This window comes from Eretmochelys imbricata, chromosome 12, assembly GCF_965152235.1.
Source record: "Eretmochelys imbricata isolate rEreImb1 chromosome 12, rEreImb1.hap1, whole genome shotgun sequence".
NCBI lineage: Eukaryota > Metazoa > Chordata > Testudines > Cheloniidae > Eretmochelys > Eretmochelys imbricata.
In genome coordinates, this window is record NC_135583.1 from 13,170,579 (window position 1) to 13,190,324 (window position 19,746).

General features: G+C 41.9%; 1 long non-coding RNA gene across 1 annotated transcript; it reads left to right on the forward strand.

Annotated features, from left to right (window-relative positions):
* The first annotated feature begins 417 nt into the window (after positions 1–417).
* On the forward strand, positions 418–13,457 carry LOC144272955 (uncharacterized). The gene is made up of 3 exons (XR_013347703.1): positions 418–613; positions 2,340–2,428; positions 12,457–13,457. It is a non-coding gene; the product is annotated as an uncharacterized LOC144272955 (long non-coding RNA).
* Positions 13,458–19,746: the final 6,289 nt, after the last annotated feature.

Genomic DNA, 19,746 nt, shown 5'->3' on the forward strand with positions numbered 1-19,746 from the left:
AGCCTGTCATCAGAGGACTTAGCACTAGATATCTTACCCTTTGAACACAGACCTGTTGACTCCTCTGACACTGTAACAGGGCGGCTTGCCTCTTTACAAGCTAGAGGCCTGGAGCCAACCAACCCTGGTTACTGAGGACACGCATCTGAACAGGGATCAGCTGATTCTCCTATAAAGGGCTGCAGAGGGAAAAGCCCCAGAGTGGGGGCAGAGAGAGAGAGAGGCTGCTGGGAGCAAGTAGGCACCAGCACAGAAAGGTGGGACTTCAGAAGTCAGACTACAGGCACAAAGGCCTGGCAGGGCGTGACCTGATAAGCCAGTAAACAGATGGACTTGAGAACTTTGTTTTGAATGTCTTTTAATTTCATAAACCAGAACCCAAGAAGAGCTGTGAATGGACAAAAGGGTGCGTGAGATATTCAAAAAGCCCCTTGAAGGAGGAGACTGAAGCAAGGGCTGCTTGCAGGGTTACCCAGAGGCCACAAGGGTGTGCCCTGGAGGAGGTCACCCTATGACAGTAGCTTGAATGCTGACTTCTGAATACTAAGCTGAAATTTTAACATCTCTTGAATGGCTCATCTTGACCATTAGTTCTCACGTGCAACTGTAATAGGTGAGTGATTTGCAAACCACACTTGAACTCTATGACCTTGATTTTCCAATATGTCCAAGCTGAAAGAGAAAGGATGGCCCAGTGGCCTTTAGGGCGCTAGCCTGGGACTCAGGAGACCCAGGTTCAGTTCCCTGCTCTGCCACAGACTCCCTGGGTTCCCATGGACAAGTCCCTTGGTCTCTCAGTGCCTCAGTGCCCCATCTGCAAAATGGGGATAATTGCACAGCCCCATCGCACAGAGGTGTTGTCAGCATAATTGCATTAAAATTGTGAGATGCTCAAATACTAGGTATTGGGAGCTATGTAAGTATTTATCGTAGCTAGATGGTGGCCACAGAGAGCCAGCTGTGGTTCCTTGAACATGGTCCGCTCTGCTGGAGGTGTTGTCTTTAAGATGATTTTAAACTCTGAGTGAACCTGTGGTCATTTTATCATAAAATTACGAGTATTTCATCTGACTGGTGACCAGTGTATACTCTGAAGCACAAGGATTGCTAATCCTTATCATTTTGAGCTTTGCTGGTATATCCCCATTCTTTCTCATATAGCACTTGAGTAAAATCCTGCTCCACCTAAAATCAATATAGTTTTTGCCATTTACTTCAGTGTGGATCAGGCTTTGACCATAATCCTTTTTGGGGGGCAATTAGCAAACTATTTGCCTGTGACATGGTGGACTAGGTCCTAAGGCCCCTTGCTGGAGGCCTTGTGGCCCTGCCACACCCCACCCCAGAAAAGGGCAGTAGAGAGGCCCTCCAAGCTGCCTAGAGCGGCTGCGTTGGAATCACCTAATCAGGGCCCAGCAGACTAGAATAAGAAGAGCTGCAGGGCCAGAGATCAGTTGTTTGCTAGAGCTGGAGGCGAGTGGATGGTGCTACGGGCTGGCTGCTGGGACTCCACTAGGACAAGGCCCTGAGGTAGGGGTGTAGCATGTGCTGGAGCCACGGGGAAGTGGTCGAGGGAATTATAGCTGCAATGGAGTTTATTTAAAGGGACATGGCTGCTATCTATAGGGTCCCTGGGCTGGGACCCAGAGTAGAGGGTGGGCCTGGGGTTCCCCTCTTGCCCCCAGTCACTGGGAAAGTGGCCTGGACTTTGAGGCATCCCAGAAGGGGAACTGAACTATAATGGCCCAGCTGGAGAGCTGTGGCGAGAAAGGCCCTGAAAGGGTGAAGACATTGCCTCCAGATAGGGAGCACTTAGGCACTGCACTATACTGAAGCAGGGACAACTTGAGAGAGACGTTACGGGGGGCGCTGAGAGACGCCCCTGCTGGACCTGTACCCCATAAGGCAGTGGTGGGCAACCTTCGGGCCACACGTCGTCCATCAGGGTAATCCACCGGCAGGCCACGAGACAGTTTGTTTACATTGACCGTCCATAGGCATGTCTGCTCGCAGCTCCCAGTGGAAGCCCGCACCACTTCCTGCAGCTCCCATTTGCCAGGAATGGCAAGCCACGGCCACTGGGAGCTGCAGGCAGCCTTGCCTGCGGATGGCCATAGGGTGACCAGATGTCCCAATTTTATAGGGCCAGTCCCAATTTTTGGGTCTTTTTCTTATATAGACTCTTATTATTCCCCACCCCCATCTCGATTTTTCACATTTGCTGTCAGATGGTCAGCGTAAACAAACTGTCTCATGGCCTGCCAGTGGATTACGCGGACGGGCCACAGGTTGCCGACCACTGCTGTAATGGGTTTGCTTTGTTTTTATTTCATGTATAGGCTGAGTCTGACTCGACTGGAGGGCCCACCACAAACAGGTAGAGAGAATGTGCAGGCACACGCACTTGGCCAGGGGGCACTTGCGAGAGGTGAGTGCACCCCATTACATTGCCACAGTAATATCCTCTAGCAGTGAGTTCCAATGGTCAGTCCAATGTACCTTGCATTGAAATATATTTCCTTTTAACCATTTTATAGTCTCTGCTTTTTAATTGTATTGAGCGCCCCCGGGTTCTTGTATTGTTTATAAATAATGTTATAGTTATATTCTTGAATAATGTTTATTTAAGCAAAAGCTCGCTTGTGTAATGATTTATGTTTTGTGTCTGAGATTTAGATAGCAATGACCTGCAAACGTAGTTAAAACTTCCGAAAAAGTTTTTTTAAAAAAAACCCACCACCTCCCTATAGGTAAGCTATACCTATAGAAACATCAGTGAGGGTGAAAGTGAAAAGCTCAAAATAAATAGAGAATAAAGCCATTTATAATCAATATAATTAACAGAGAGTCTGTTGTGGTTTTGAATGTATTCTATCAGTACTATTATTTTAGGCCAGGGTGTTCAAAGTAGCCTAGGAGAGTTACACCCCCAGCGCCACTGCAGTTCAAGAGGATTTGGGTAGCTAACACCCATAAGCTCCTTTGCAAACCCCAGCTTTACACATTAAGTACCTCGACAATACTGTGTTGCGCTCATTGCTAGATAAAATGAATCATTCTAACTACAAAGACATCAAAACATTAAAAAAATCCAAGCACATTTCCTTTATTATAGGGAGTCCAACAGTAATATCCATGATGATGGTATATTAACCCTTACTATGCTCATGCATGGTACGTCAGCCTTTCCAGTCAGTACCAAATGCTCTGCCTTTCTCACTTCTCTTGCTTCCTTCCCTCACAAATTGAGTCCCTTCGATGAGCCTCACCTCACCCTTCCTACACAAGGTAAATTTATCACCAGATAAATTCTCTCAACCACAAAAAGCAGACAGGACCAGAACTCTCTGTTCTATAGCATGTGGCAAGGCCACCAGACCTGTCCCCTTCTTTTCCCCCAACCAACTGGCTGATCCCACTTCTCTGTGCTTGTTCCTGGCAGCAAAATCAGTGGATTCCATCATGAGACCATTCCCAATGGGGAAATATTAATGAATCTTATGGTCCCAATCGGGCCCTTTTCCCCAGTTACTAGAAACCCTCCATTCTCACTAGCCATACCAACCTACCCCAAAGGCTAGTGTTCAGCTGGAGGAAATTAACCTGTGCTCAAGTGACATTCATGTAGGAATTTACTGGTTTCTTAAGGGTTAATGCTAATACTGAATTGGCCCAATCAGGTTCAGTTTTGCCATCTCACTAAGTGAGATAAATAGAAACTTCTTGCAATATAGATCCAAAATGATAAGCTATTCCCACTGCAATGAATGGCTAACCTATAAATTCAGTCCACATCAGTTTTGTCAAATAGCAAAAACAGAAACAATGAAAACTAGACAGTCGTGGCTCTGCATAGGTCAACAGTCAAGGTTATCTGTACTCAATTACTGGTAGCTGCAAACTTGCATATTGTCAGCTGATCATAGACTAAATGAAAATTTATCGTGTACAGAGACAGTAAATACAGTTGTTTGAAGAAAGCATCATATTAGTTCACTGGTTTGACTGTGTTTAAGAAAATAAAGGGTTATCAGTCTTTTGGGAAATTCTTTCAAATATAACCTGCAGTAAATATCTAAAATTGGGATTATCTGTGTTATAAATCTTTGTTCAAAAAGTAGGAAAGGCACAGAAATTGCTCCTTAACCTTCAAAGACGATAAATTATATCATTTAACAATAGATAAACTTAGGGCACTTTTCCTGTGATACTGACCTATTGTCAGTTAAGTTTTAATCTGCCTCACCTCACCATCTGGTCTGTAGTACCAAAGACCTGGCTGTATTGGAAAAAGACAATAATTTGTTTGCTAACCTCTTCTCCGGAACAATATATCATTTCAGAAAACAAAGCCTACTAACACAACGTGTATTTATCTGTTTCCTCTATCTGTGTTCCTTTTTCCACAAGTGCAAGTTCAGGCTTTTGAAATGTTTTCCTAGTGATAACTTGTGATGCTGTTAGATTCATAACCCTGGAAAATAGATATATTGTTTTCCTTTCAGGCTTGTGTGAACTTAGAAAGATAGATGCACTGTTCTCGACTTAGTGTATTTACTATATACGTATTAGTGATTTAAAAAAAAATGTATCCAAAATTGTCAGTAAATCTGTTACTAGAGTTTTTGGAAACAAGAACATTTTGGTAGACATTCACCTGGGGAAAAAATTCCATCCAGTTTTCAGCAATTTCACTGCTAACTATTTTGGTCACTGAATCAAGAATTCAGCATCAGCCCCTTTTCATGCAGAAGAGAGAGATAGCAGCATCTCAGTCACAAACTATATAAAAGCAAGTAGATAACCAGCCTCCAGCAGCAAAATTACATGTAAAGCAGTAAACCAGCTTCACTGTCACAAAACTGCAGATAAAAACATGCAGTGAGCCAGCTCCAGCATTTAAAACTACCTGTAAAGTTAGTTAGGCAGAAACCAAGGACATTTGTGGGTATGATTCAGATAAACATCTGCATGCTCCTCTGAGCTACCCAACACTCTTGGCAGACCCTGCTACCAGCCCATTCTCCTAACACCTCCTTCCCCCAGCTACCTGATGTTACCTTCTTGGGGTGGAGTGGAGTCATTCTGTGGCCTGATACCTCCATCTGGCATTTTTGGTGGATGGCAGGCTCACTCCAAACTGGCTGTGAGTTCTATACTTAGGTTTCACCAACCAGTTATCAAGTTTGAATTCCCCAGGCACTGTAGCAGCCTATACGTGGAGTGCCAGACAGTTCCATTGGGTACTCCGATCTACCTTGTCACCTAGGCAATCCTACCGTTGTGATAGATAGTCCCTTACATCTTGAATCACAGCAACATTCAGGTTACTCCCAGTCCCAAAGGATCAGTCACTTAGCACAGGTCAATTGCACCTTAAATCTCACACCAAAGACAACACGTGTAGCCAACCAATCCTGTAATAAACTATATACAGATTTATTGATAGGAAAAGGAAATAAGAGTTCTTTACAAGGTTAAAGCAGACAAACCTATAGTAAATCATTTGTGTTTATATCTTAAGTTTTAAAAGAAACTTAATAGAAGGTTGCATAATAAGCAAACTATATAAGTCCTGTAGGACTAACCCATGCTAAGCAGCTGGGGATCCATTGCTTATGCCTAGAAACCTAGCTCCTAGAATCCCAGCAACAATGAGATACTTGTTCTTCCTTGTTAGGAGTTTTTATTCCGTTCCTCCCTTCTGGTCTGAGAGGCAAACTCAGCTGATGGGAGAAATTCATATATTATCTGGACCTGTGTTTAAAAATTGTCTAACTTTTATAGCTGTTGTTTGACATCCTCCTGAGATACTAGTGGAATGGGTAGAATGTTATCATTTGAGACTACATCATCTGTTTTTCCCCAAATTCAGGATAGAAATATTTATTGAACACTTCTGCCTTTTCTGCGTTATTGATGATAATTCTACCATTTCTTCTAGTAATGTACAAATAATGATGTCAGGATTCTTTTTGCTCCTAATTGACTTTAAAAACTTCTTCCTATTGTCCTTAGTTCTGCTTGTCATAATTTCTCCTTGTGTCACTTTGCTTCTCTTATCAATTTTCTACACTTTCTAGCTTCTGATTTATATTCATTACTATTGAATTCCTGTTTCTTCCATTTGGGGTGGGAGAGGGGTGGGTTGTGAGAGATATATATGAAGCTGCCTTCACTTCTCTTCTCAATCAGGTCATTTTTTGAACCAATACAGCCTTCTGACTCAGTTGTGGGATTGTGGCTTTTTGGGCATCTAGTAAAGTGTTCTTAAATAATTCCCAATTATCATTCACATTTTTCTGATTAAATTCTTCCTCCCAGCAGATTTGGTTCATAAGTGTTTTCAGCTTTGTGAAAATGGCCCTTTTAAAGCCCCAAGAATATCTATTACTGGTCTGGACTTCATACTGTTTGAACGTTATGAATGTGATCAAATCATGAGTGCTCGTACCTAAGTTACCATTAATTTTTGGTTCTGTGATCAGTTCCGCTTCATCTGTCAAGGCTAGGTCTAATATGGGATCCCCCTATGTTAGTTGCAACACTTTTTGGTTAGGCAGCATGAGACCTCCGCTTGTGTCATTCAACCTGAAGTGCGCCAAACATGCAGCTTTTTTTCCCTACATCATATAGATGGGGGGTGAAAGGAGCCGGTCATCCTGTTCCCTAGTGTGATTTGGTGGTCTGTAGCAGATACCAACTAACACCCCTGCTTTATCTGTTATCTTCTCTCCCTCTTACACAGGCCTGAAAAAATAAGTCAAAGTAGCTTCTGTTGACCCTGGTGAGCATGTGTGGTAGGGACAGTCACTCAAGTATCCTGAAGAACACGCTGGAGTCAACCAGTTCAGCTCAAAGCCCCAAATTATCCAGTTCTATATTACTCTATTTTATTGCATACTGGTTTTCATATCACCCTCATGCCTACAGTATTTGAGTGCCTTCCAGTAAGGCATGAAGCAATGTGACTAATATCTGTCACATGCGGTTTGTTCTTTCACAATGCACACATAGTTGGGCGATGCAGTGTTTTGTTTTGGTAGTTTTCTTCTATTTTAAATGTTTTAGGTTCTTATTTACCAAAAGCTGCCCTGAGATCTTTGCTGTAATCTAGATGCTGGGGAAACAAGTCCTCTCCAAAATAACAACCCTTCTTCAGTTTCTTTGGAGTTGAAAAGAAGCAATTTCAAACATTTGGAATTTCACAGCTTTTAGGCCCTTCTGCATTCAGATCATATAGCCACTCCTCTCTTCATATGCATGGGACCTAGGGTTGCCAGGTGTCCGGTTTTCAATCAGAATGCTCAGCTGAAAAGGGACCCTGGTCGCTCTGGTCAGCACTGCTGACCAGGCTGTTAAAAGTCCAGTTGGCGGTGCAGCAGGGCTAAGGCAGGCTCCCTGCTGCTCCCAGAAGAAGCAGCATGTCCCCCTTCCGGCTCCTAGGCTTAGAGGCAGCCAGGGAGCTCCCCACACGGCCCCATCCCAAGTGCCAGCTCCACAATCGGAGCTGTGGGGGCAGCGCCTGTGGACGGAGCAGAGCTCAGAGCTGTCTGGAGGCACCTCCACATAGGAACCAGAGTGGGGACATGCTGCTGCTTCTGGGAGCTGCCTGAGGTAAGTGGTGCCCAGAACCTGCACGCCCTCCCACGCCACAACCCCCTGCCCCAGCCCTGATCCCCCTCCCACTCTCTGAACCCCTCGATCCTAGCCTGGAGCATCCTCCTGCACCCCAAACCCCTCAGCCCCACCCCAGAGCCCACATCCACAGACGGAGGTCTCACACCTTCATCCCGCACCCCAACACCCTGCCCCAGCCCTGATCCCCCTCCTGCCCTCCAAACCCCTCAGTCCCAGCCCAGAGCACCCTCCTGCACCCCAAAGCCCACCCCCCCCAGCCAGAGCCCTCCCACACCCCAACCTTCTGAGCCACCCTGGTCAAAATGAGCGAGTGAGTGAGTGAGGGTGGGGAGAGCAAGCGACCGAGGGAAGGGGGATGGAGTGAGTGGGGGCAGGGCCTCGGAGGAGAAACAGAGCAAGGGTTTGTGCAAGTATAAAGTTGGCAACTCTAATGGGACCACATTGGCAGAAGAGATCCACCCACACAGACCTGATTGCAGAAGACCCACATCCAGCATTGATTTCAATGGGACCACTACTGATACTGCCTAAGTGTTTGTAGAATCAGGCCTTGGTTACTTCAGTGGGTCTTTCAGGAGCTTTTCAGCATGGTTGATTTTAAATATTTTCTCTGACTGGAAAGATTACAAAGAATTACATAATATTTAGATGCTAACTATTCGGTGAGGAATTATTAGCTTCAGAGTGTTGCTCTATTTCGAAGTCATTTAAAAATTAACTAAATTTTCCCTTCATCTCTGTTGGAATTTCACTCTCTTTAACCAAAGCGCAGTGCTTAACGTCTTCTGTTTTATACCACTGCCAGAAGCAGTGACTGATTTTCCTCTATGTAAGCAAATTTGCTCAACCCCAATTGTTAGCCACTTCACAGGTTCAAAAATCTGATTGGGCGGGAAGGGGGGGGACGTTTGCTCAACACCATTGCTTCCCCAGACACTGGTGTCAGCTTTCTCCTCTGTTCCCTGTATCCCTCTCTCTCCAATAGGTATCACCCCTTACTCTTCTTATTTCCACTGGGCACTGCTGCTGTCCAGTCCCCTGTTTAGCCATTCCCATCACATAGTCCTGCACAATTTCCCCCTCTGCCCCTTGCCTAGTTTCTCTCCCTTCTAGGACTCTGCCCCTGGCTTCTGCCCAGCTCTCTCCCCTCTACCGCTAAGTACAGCTCCTGTCCAGTTTCCTCTCCGTCCCCCAGCTCTCTCCTTGTGGATACTGCCCCACCCAGATCTGGGAGTGGGCGGGCAGGCAGGGAATGATGGGAGAGGGTGCAAACACTCCTGGGGTCCTTTTTTTTAACCACCACTAGTTTCTCACTTCTGATTCTTTCCCCCCTATCTGATGACAGCGGGAGAGTCTGCCTGCCCCCAGGTTTTATTTTTAAATGAAAACAAAGATTATTTTTACATTGTCACATGACTCCAGAAGCTGGGGTTTTAAGAAAAACACCACAAATCTTGAGGCTCGTGATAAAATCCCCGGAGTTAACCACACTGCCTTTCTGAGCAGGGGTGAAGTTCACCCAGGGTGAACTGCTGCAAGAACTGCCTTTAAAGTCATACCCACTTACACCAGTGGCTCTTTATGGCCAACACACACTCCTGGTCTCTCAGCTCTCAAAGTACAAAAGTTGGATTTTTAAACACTTGGCAAAAAATGGCCTACTGCTTGCCGGGAGATGATTATGACTGACTTCAAACAATTTAATTGTAATGAGAGGGATTATTTGGGGCTATAGTATAGTATAGCATAGTATATTTGAGGCTGAGAAAAGGCCTCTAGGAGACGGAACAATCAGGAGAGCACAAAGATGACTTAAAGTCTGTAGATGATCTGACTCAAAGCTTACAGTAAGCGTTTACTGTACATCCTTTTAGTCCATGGCTGCTGCTATTTCTGAGGAGCCTGGCGATCTTCCAAATCATGTCTAGAAACAAATGACAGTAACTAGAGATGTTCCTGGGTTTTTTTTGGCAGATTTATTACAAGATAAAATCTTACCAATGGGCAGGCACAAAATTCAAATAATAGTCATTTAGAGAGACAGCAGAGAATCAAGTAGTACAAGTTACTCTGTTGATGAGCAACTACTGTTCTGTTGAAGGTCTGCAGATCAAGTTTTATTCATCTCCCATTGTCACTAGATGTGAAATAAAAATGAATTTTGGACATTTGATAGCCATTGGGATTGGGGGGGAACAGCCAGGGAAAGAAAGAGGTTTCATGACCCAGGAAATTAAAGCTCCTCACAGAATTGAAGCAGCAACTAAATATGGAACCTATTCAAATCTGACATGATTTCATTTAGCATTAGAAAAGGTGTTTGCTAGATAAAAGCCTCTACATTCAAAGATAACCTTTAATCTTTCTGCAATAGCATTAAAAAAAATCATTGGGTAAAAGGAACAGCAGAAGAGGTGGACATTGTCAGAGAAAGGTCTCTGGAAAAAAAATAAAGCTCTCCTGAGATCAGTACTAAACTTCCAGGATAATGTATTTTTTAAAAAATCCTTCTGATGGCTAAGAAGGGAGCCCATGCAATTTTAAAATAGCAGGTAGAAAATCCATAGCTGTTAAAAAGAAAAACACAAAGGCTACTAGGGCTTTGCTTACAACATTTTTAATTGTCCTCCCTAAACTCCAGACTAAAGTCTCGTCACCTTCCACCCCACCCAATAAAACTATGTTGGTAAATATAATTACTTCTATTGTCTAATCAATATCATATTGCTCATGGCTTCAGCTTGTTCAATATCATAGTCTGAGATCACTGACTCCTGATACTTACCTCAAGATGCCAATATCTGTTCAATGCTGGATAAACTACATTAGTTACTTCAGCAACTGAGATTTTGGTTTATCTCCTTTAATAATCCACATAAGTAAGATACAGTTTCTACTAACCTAATATGAAACATGAGGCTCACACATACTGAACTTCCAAAGTGCGTACACAACTTGAGGTGCTTCTTTTGTATGAGATGATAACCATGTTCTGGGCTAAATAATCTCACCTAAACTGGGCTCCTCACCCGGGGCTCAGACCTGGACCTAGCAGTGCAGTCCCAATCCTTCTAATCCCAGCTACAGAGGGCAAGATGCAGCACCCGCGCCCAGTAAGAATGAGGCCAAAACTCTCCGCAGAACAGAGATGTTCTCTAGCTTCCACAGGAACAATTGTAGTGCTCATGGAAGTGCAGGGAGGGAACCATGCTGAGCTGCTCATCCCACACACTCCTACAGTGCATGGACTCAGCCAAAGCACCCTCACACCCCTCACTCATCTTTGTGCTCAGATTCTGTATGCCCGTATCCCTGCAGAGCCTCGTCGACTGAAGTGAAACTAAAAGCAAGCCCCTACATTGGTGTTCACCGGATCAGGGCCTTATATGATCAATTTTTCAGGCCGTGCCCATGTTTTCTTACATGTTTGTACAGCGCTAAGCACGATGGCAGTCAAATTGTGATCTGGAGCTTTGGTGGCAATGGTCATACAAATAAGAGGCGAAAGGTTATTTCTTGGTAAATGTAAAGTAATGCCGACCCTTCCCCCTCAGCCAGCTGGGATGTGGGGTCAGTGTGAAGCCATAGTCATTATGCAAATCAAACCACCTTGGCCTATCAGAGGGCAGAGATATGCCTAAATGGGAAGGGCACACTGATCGACCTGCCTTTGTACATCACCTCTGTGCTTTTGTTGACTGAACCATTCCATTTCACTGGAATGTGACGTACAAGTACTTTGTCATAGCTTCGGCTAAACAATGTTCCATGACTGAGAGAGTGAGAGCAACCAACTGGTAGAGAAGGAGAAAATATTGCTCTATTAGCTAAGAGAGAAAATTAAACAGGTGACTCAGACTTTTAAAAGTGAGTTTTACTATTATTTATTGCACATACAATTCACAACAACATTTTCACTATTAGCTACATGAATGCAGTAATGACAGCCCAGATCCAAAACTACCAGAGAAGTGCAGGGCACCGCACTGTTCCCAAGAAGTTGCCTTTGTGTTCTCTCCTACATATGGCAACAGAACCCCATACTTTAGAATAAGAAGTATGCACCAATAAATTATCTTAATTGGAAACACATTGCAAACAAAATGCAAATGGCAAGAAACAGTGATTGTTCACAAAGGCCTGTCTTGAGAGTTAATCTATACAAATTATAAACACTCGATAACTATCCTGGTTTTCAGACTAACCGTCTTTATGTCAGATCCCAGGACTAGGCTCTGGGGATTTCAAAATGTATCATGAAATAAAAACAGCTGCAAGGGAAACTCATATGACTAGGATAGGTGCCATATAGCAATTAACAGGCAGAAGTTTTGATCTGGAAAATCACATTCATTTTAATTGCTTCACTGTTATGTTCATAAAGAATTTGGCTCATTTCATTATTTTCCTTATTAGATAAACTATTTAACTTTGGAACAATGTAGTCATTAGTTCCATTGTTCCAGGTTTTTCATTGCTCTGAAATGAATGACAGAGACATGTTCTGCAAGGAAGATTGTTTATAAATATTTATGGTAGTCTGAACAGATATTCATGTAATCCATCCTAATTTTCTACCACATAATTCATCAGTTATTTTATCTAATCTGAAAACCAATGAGTGGCAGGTTTCTTAACCTGTGTCCAATAAGCTATTTAAAGAAAGTCTACCATCCCTTATAAAAGGTACAGAAAGAAAACCTATGAAAGAGCAAAACCTCCTTGGTTTTCTCCATTTTCCTTTTGTGGTCTGTTTAAATAAGATCTGTATATCATTGCTTCCACCTCTGCCATATTTCTTTTTTGAATCTGCAGAGATGAAAAGAGGTGGGCAAAATTCTGTCCTCAGAAGCACATCCTCAGCTCCTGCTGCTTTCTGCATGCAGAATTGGTCCTCGTGTGTATGTGTGAACAACTAAACAAATAGAGAGAACGAGTCCCAGATATCATGACTTTGGAAAGGGTGTTGCATCTGAGAGGTATCTACATCCGAATTCCACCTTCAATACTATAAAATATGTATAGGACTGTCTGTTCAAAATGTATATACTCTAATTGAAAGGAATCAGGAAGTGAAAAATGAAATTTGGCAGTTCTATTCTACGCCACCATTTGGTGCTTGTTGTGGGACTCTAGCAAAAGGGAGCTGTCGCTACAGGCATAATTTACTTGATTTTAAGGATCCATATGAATTCTGGCTACAGATCAAGTAGCCATTAACAAAGAGGAATGTTTCCCCATGCTCATTTGTTTTCCATGTGTGAATTTTCACTCGTCCAAACTCTCCCCACAAAAAAATATTATTTGTCTTCATGAATTCCATGTGGAAATACAACAAAAGTCCTGCTAATAAATTATTCAAGAAAGACAACAGATTTTTTTTTGATTGCAAAAATACTCAAAAAGCCAGCGTTAGAATCAAAATATCAGTTCCCTGTGATTTCAGTATTTTCAGTTATATATTATAAAATGCTACATACGTAGCAAATAGATTCACATGCTCACGGAGAGCTTTTCTGGGTGAATTATCCTAAACAGGATAACTCAATGGCAAAGTAAGTAGGCTTTTAATGCTATTACTATTAGGAAAATAACATTAATATGAGACATATGCAGGTTGCTATTACATCAGTGCACAGTATTATTCAGTCAATATGCAGGCCCAGTGCTGTAGATCAGTGCAGAGTTCCTGGGCCTTTAACACATGTACCTTGGCTTAGTCTTGAGGTCAAAATCTATTAATGCAATTTTCTGTATAAAAAAGAGAATTTAAAATCCATGTGTTTTTAATGACATGTCCAGGGTTTGGATTTTTTTAAAAATTTGTCCTCGTCACATTGAATGTGAACTTCATTGAAATATGTGTTATCTATGGCAAACACTGAAACTAATTTGTGAAATAAAACAAACTTTACAAAAACAAACCTCTGTCTGTTTGTTTGAAAAGTTAAATTTTGGTAAAGTCATGCTTCAAATTTGAAAGGTCATTATTGGTAATTTGCATTTATTTAGTGAAGCATTACATAATAAACTGAAACCACGTGTCAAAATGTAACCCATATAACATAAGTGTGCGGAGATAAAGGAGTTTCAAAGATTTAAAAATTAATATGGCATTTAAACAAGATATATAAAAAGGATGCCTAGAGTTAAAAAGAGTTTCCATTTCAAATAATTAACATGTTTTGGTTTCTCCAATTTTTGCGGTCTTGTTGCACAACATGTATCTAAGAAACTGTCGAACATGCATAGTTTGGATTAAGCTCTTGTTTGTGTCTATTTAACAGCTACTCACAGCTGTCTCTGCTTTAAAAGTATTGAGATAAAATTTCATCGCGAAGGTTTTTAACACAAAGAACTAACATTATGTTAAATGGGCCTGACTATGATTGCTGGCCAGACTGGTGGCAGCTGGAACAAGGAACTTACACGCACACAGGGTTATAGTTCAGATGCCAGGGAGTCAGTGTTTGTTGAACAGCTGATCGCAAAAAGAAAGCGGCATAGGCAAAATCCCAAACGTGAGAGGGAAAGTCGTCTAGTAATCGGAGTCTAAACATAATATAGGAAAAGGACTCTTGGAGCCCAATGGTAATAAAAAAGGTCCCCTACAGAGTTAAGACGACAGCAAAAGACTTCCTCCAGGCCCGAAGAGGCACACGATAGAAAAATCACCCTTTAGTCTTCCACATGCGTCTTGACTTCCTTCCCTGATATCACTTCTATTCCCAGGGAGATCAGCTACTTCCCGTCTCTTCAATCCAGCAGCATTTTCCCTATTAATCTCCCACTGATCAGTTAGGCTGTGGTGCTAGACGTGACCTGATGACTGAATCCCTCTGCAATCACTGCTGGGGTGCCTTTCTGTACAGGACTAGATTTTTAACCCTCTGTTTCCCAGACTGTTGAGTCTATACACCTTGTTACATGTCCATAGTATAATTACTAACAAAAAATATATAGTAGAGTTTCTACAAATGTGGGGCCTAAACATCCTCAGTGCAAGTGAGAACCCACAGCTCCCCCTAGTTTCAGCAGGAATTGTAAATATTCACCTGCATTCAGAATCAGGTCCCGTCTCTACTAAGGCTAGAATCCACCGAAATGTTTGGGAGGTGGGGGAATGACATTAGCATTAAGTAAATTAAAGCCAAGGAAGAAGAAGCAGAATGAATGGCCGAATATAATTGTTTCTGGATTAGCTGCTAATTTAAGAGTGCTAAATACATTATAAACACTAAACAAACGAACAAAGGTAAAAATATAATCTGCATTTGTATTTGAATTCTACTCATTCTTCTAAGAGTACCAAGAATTAAGGATAGATGAGAATAAGCTGCTAACCTTACCAGTTCTGAAATGGCAAAATAGCACAGCTAAAGGCTCAGGTGTGTATGGGAGATACTTGATTTAGATTACTGAAGAAATAAAAGTTACATAAAGCTTATGCAAGATTTTATTGCATTTTCCATATTAAGTTTTTTGCTTTTTGGAAGTTGCCCATTGCCATCAAATTAACGGATTAATATGAAATGGGATCATGTCACTGTTCTCAAAGAAAAAACTTCTGTAACTAATTAGCAATACATAAGCCAGGAGCCTAAAATAGGCTTGTGGTTATTGGCAGGTGTTAAAGAGAGTCCTGGAGATCAGATGTTCTGTTCATGAACAAAGGCAGCTTATTGGTGTACCAAGAAAAAATACAAGGCTACATCCCCAAAACTCCCATGTTATTCAAGTCTCGGCATCCCTGAGTACTCTGGCCAAGGTTCAGCAAGGCACTTAGGCATGTGAGCAGATTCACTGGCATCGTGAAACTATTTACATGCTTAAAGTTAAGCACCTGCTTAAGAGCTTTGTGAACTAGTGTTCTTTCAGGTAAGGATTCTCTTTAGTCAGGCTCCTATTCTACAGACTTAACTTCAGGACTTAACTTTTCCTTTCCAGGAACCTTCCCTTGATGCCTTTAGCCTGAACATGTGGTACTGGGGTTTTATAACCCTTCACATTATTAGCAGGCTTTCAGCTGGCCAATCGGAGCGTAACTGTCTCTGTAAAGCTATTCCAGTGCCTGGTTCTTTTATGTCCCTTCTTTTTCCAGATGTGTTGTTATAACTCAGCAGCTAAGGCCTTCAGTGCAATGCAGTTAGAGCATTCTTTTGGAGACTCCAAGTTTCCTGTACAAGTAAGTTGACATTCTACCTTTTTTCCAGGTTACATTAAGCTGTGGGAACAGTTTACATGAATTTGCATTCTTCCTTCCTTCCAGTTACTCTAGCAAGCTATGAGAACAGGTTAGCAGCAGAACTATTGATACCGATATTGCTCTGTCTCCAGCTCCACTGTCCCCATCAGAGTGTTTCAAAGGCTTTCCTGGGAAAAGCAATGGGAACTTCTATGAACAAGTCTTACACAAAACTCAGAGCAGCAACTAACATGACTTTGAGGCAGAATGTTCATGTTCCATATGGAAAAACTAGCCCACTGTGTCTTCTCATAAGCTGAGTAGGTTTTGTGCAGCTGTTTAGCACTTCAACAACAAAACCCCAACAACAAATCATATCTTGACCCTTACCTTCTCTCTGCCTTCCATATCAACAGACTGAGGGGGTGGGGCGAGTTCAGCACAATGTAAAATTACACTGCAGCCAATTTAATTGGCCTCCATAGAGCAGTCAAGCATGAGCTAAGCATCTAATGTTACATAATGTATGATGAGAAAGCATGAGAAGTTCAACTAAATTGGGAGATGCTGATAAATCGGGTGACAGGTCACCCCATACCTCTCAACCGTCTCATAAGAGGAACATTCTTCATCTGACTCCTTAACTTCTCCCCCATCCCACTTACCTTACTGTTTATTACTGCTACCAGAGAAGCTAAATAGAAGCTGAATTTACAGAAATTATTTATGTTGTGTGAACTTCAACAATTTGAGTTTTGCATAGTTTCAGCACACCCCACCAGCAGTTTGGGTTTGCAACCTCTGAGGTTTGTTTGTTTTGAAAGGCCATTCCCCTCAAACAAACACATGGCAATTTTTAAATAAAAGCAGCAAATTTCAGCATCCTTCTTTCACTCAGTTCTATCTGAGAGCTATAAATAACTGATCTTATATAGGTACATTTTGGTGTGTCTTCTAATCAACAGGCACCTACAGTAAAGCAACAATAGCATAGCTAAACAGGACCTCATGCTGTCACATATTTTAGTGAATTACTAAACTGGTCTCCCGTCACTGTATTGCAACCCCTTATATTTAATATGCTTCATTTTTCCCATCTGGAAAATGGGATAATGTGCTTTTATATATACTGATCAAAAGTGCTATATAAGAGCTAGATGGTATTATTATTTATTTTATTAATGCTAACAGCACATCCCAATGACAGACATGGACATAACTGATCCTTTCACTCAAAGGTTTCCTTTTCGGTAAAGAATCATAACGAGTGAAAATTCATAGCAGGATTGTGGAATGTAGTCAGCCTAATTTAGCCATATGAACTGAACTCTCATGAAGAGAGTAGTGTGAACATCTGCTTGACATACAGCTCTACAAATGAGTTCTGCTTTAGTCAATGGATTTTTAAACAGGTAATGATCAAAATATTTTCCAAAATTTAAAGTGTATTTATTCTTCTTGTTCTTTCTAAGTATGAAACTAAGTGAAAAATTGCACGAGTCATTTCTTTGCTGTATTTAATCTCTTTGAATGCTGAATAGATTGCTCACAGAATAGCCATGTTTGTCAAGTACTGTTTCACAACTTTTTTGGGTCTTCAGATTTATTACTGATATTTGAAATTCAATGTGGATGTCAGTTATAGATTGGTCAGATAAGACACTACTCCAAAAATGCACCTGGTTTTTGAATTTGCTTCCCACAAAGGTTCTTGCCAGTAAAACACAGTGCTCAATAGTCATATAGAGCAAAATACAAAAGGGATATGAGCATGGCAAGGGCAACTTCATTTAAAAAAGTGAGCTTAAATGTGGGTTGCACTATTTGCCCAGCTCTAATAATTACCCTTTGATAGCTTGAAATTTTGTTCCCAAATATTCTTTTCTTTGCTGAATAAGTTCACTTGTTTGTAATCTTAGGGTTACACATGCTCTACTAAAAAAGTATTTTTAAGGAGTATTGATTAATTTGTCTTCAGAATAAGACATACTCATTTTAAAATTTTAATGAGAGACAAGGAGGGTGAGGTAATAACTTTTATTGAACCAACTTCTTTTGGTAAGAGAGAGACAAGCCTTCAAGCTTATACAGAGCTTTTCTTCAGGTCTGTATCATATCCTTCATCCAGAAGGGCCACAAGACATTTTTCAAATGATAGGGGTGAAATGCAATGGAGCTAGTTCTGAGACATGATGCAGTGAAGTATTAAATGGGACTTAAGTAAGACACAGGCCTTGTGTTGGACCTCTGCACGGGGGTGAATTTCACCTGAATCAACTAGTGTAAATTGGCATAGCCCCACTTATCGCAGCCAAGTATCTGTTCCTGATTATCAACATTAATCGGTGTTGCCTGGGAAATGTATAATATCTTCTCCAATGGGAACTGCAAGGGGAATTTAGGTAGGCAGAGCATACAATAGTTAACTAAATATAGACCTAGACCTGGAGCTAATCCCCTCAGGATATGGGTAGGTAGGTTCCGATCTGGATCCAAAGTTTGCCACGCAAGCCCATCTTTGTACAATGTGGAATTGAGCCAGAATACCAAACTTAACAAACTTAGTCTCATGGAAATTGCTTTAGGTTATTTATTTACTTTTAGCATTATAGCTATTGCATCCAAGAGCCTTAAAGTTCTTAGATAAAAACAATAAAATAAAAACAAAAATTCCTGAGTCTTTCCCCTAGGTGACTCAATAAAAAGATTGTGCCGTTATTTGCACAGAGATCCCGTCTCCATCACACCCGCCTTTTTCATCCTGGTAGCTAATTAATAAAAAGATAGGTGGCTTATTTACTATTACTATTTCAGTGCTCAAAAGTGTGCAATGCACCTTAGCACAGATGAGAAGACATGGTCTCTGCTATGATGAGCGAAGCCAATATACCTTCAAGATTGTCAAACATAGGCTCTGGAAAATGTAAGCAGGAGTAAGTTCCAACAATAATTCTCCTGGAGGACAGACTAGATGAATATAGTGGTCATTTGTGGCCCTAACATTTCTGTATCTTGGCTATATTTGCTACTTTTGATCATACTCTCCTCCTCGAAATCTTACCCTGCCTTGGCTTTCACTCATGTGCCTCTCTCTATTCTTATCATAAGCTCTGCAGTCAAGCTTTCAGCTAATCACCTGGAGGGTCCTCCTCCACTCTTCTCCCATTTTCCAGGGGTTCCTCACAGATCTCCATGTTTGTCTCACTCCTCACCTTCCTCTCCACTCTTTCATTACTCACACAACGTCAGCTACTCCCCCCACACCAGTGACCCACGGCTCTGTCTCCACTCCTGATCCATCTCCCTCCATCCAACTCTGAGTCTCCACCAGAATTGAATCAAAACTGAACTCTATGTCTCCACTCCCAAACCCTTCTTTCTTTGACAACTTCTTCATTTTGGCTACGCCACCCTTTTTCCTATCATCTAGGTCCGTCACCTGGACAGTGTGTTTGGCTCCACCCTCCCTCTATACCCATACATCCAAGCACAGGATCTTGCCATAGTATCTGTAAGATCTCTCTCTCTGCTCTGCTAAAAATCTCATCCAAATTCTCAGCATCTCCTACCCTAACCATCGCAACCTCCTCCTCCCTGCCCTTCCCAACACCCACCTTGCTCCCCCCCCAGGTCCACTCAAAAAGCTGATGCTAAGATAAACTTCTTGGTATTAAATTTTGATTATCACTCCCTTCCCGTTTGAATCCTTCCTGTGAATACCCTTTCTCCATTCCCTCAGATACAAGTTTCTGATCCTTCGCACCATAGCCCTGCCGTATATATTTACTCCTCTTCTACCCATTTGGTCACCAGTACCTAGCACAATGGGGCCCTGATCCTGAATGGGGCCTCTAGGCATTACTGCAATGCAAATAGAAATGTATAATAGTGAATTATGGTTAGATTTGCTAGCAAATACT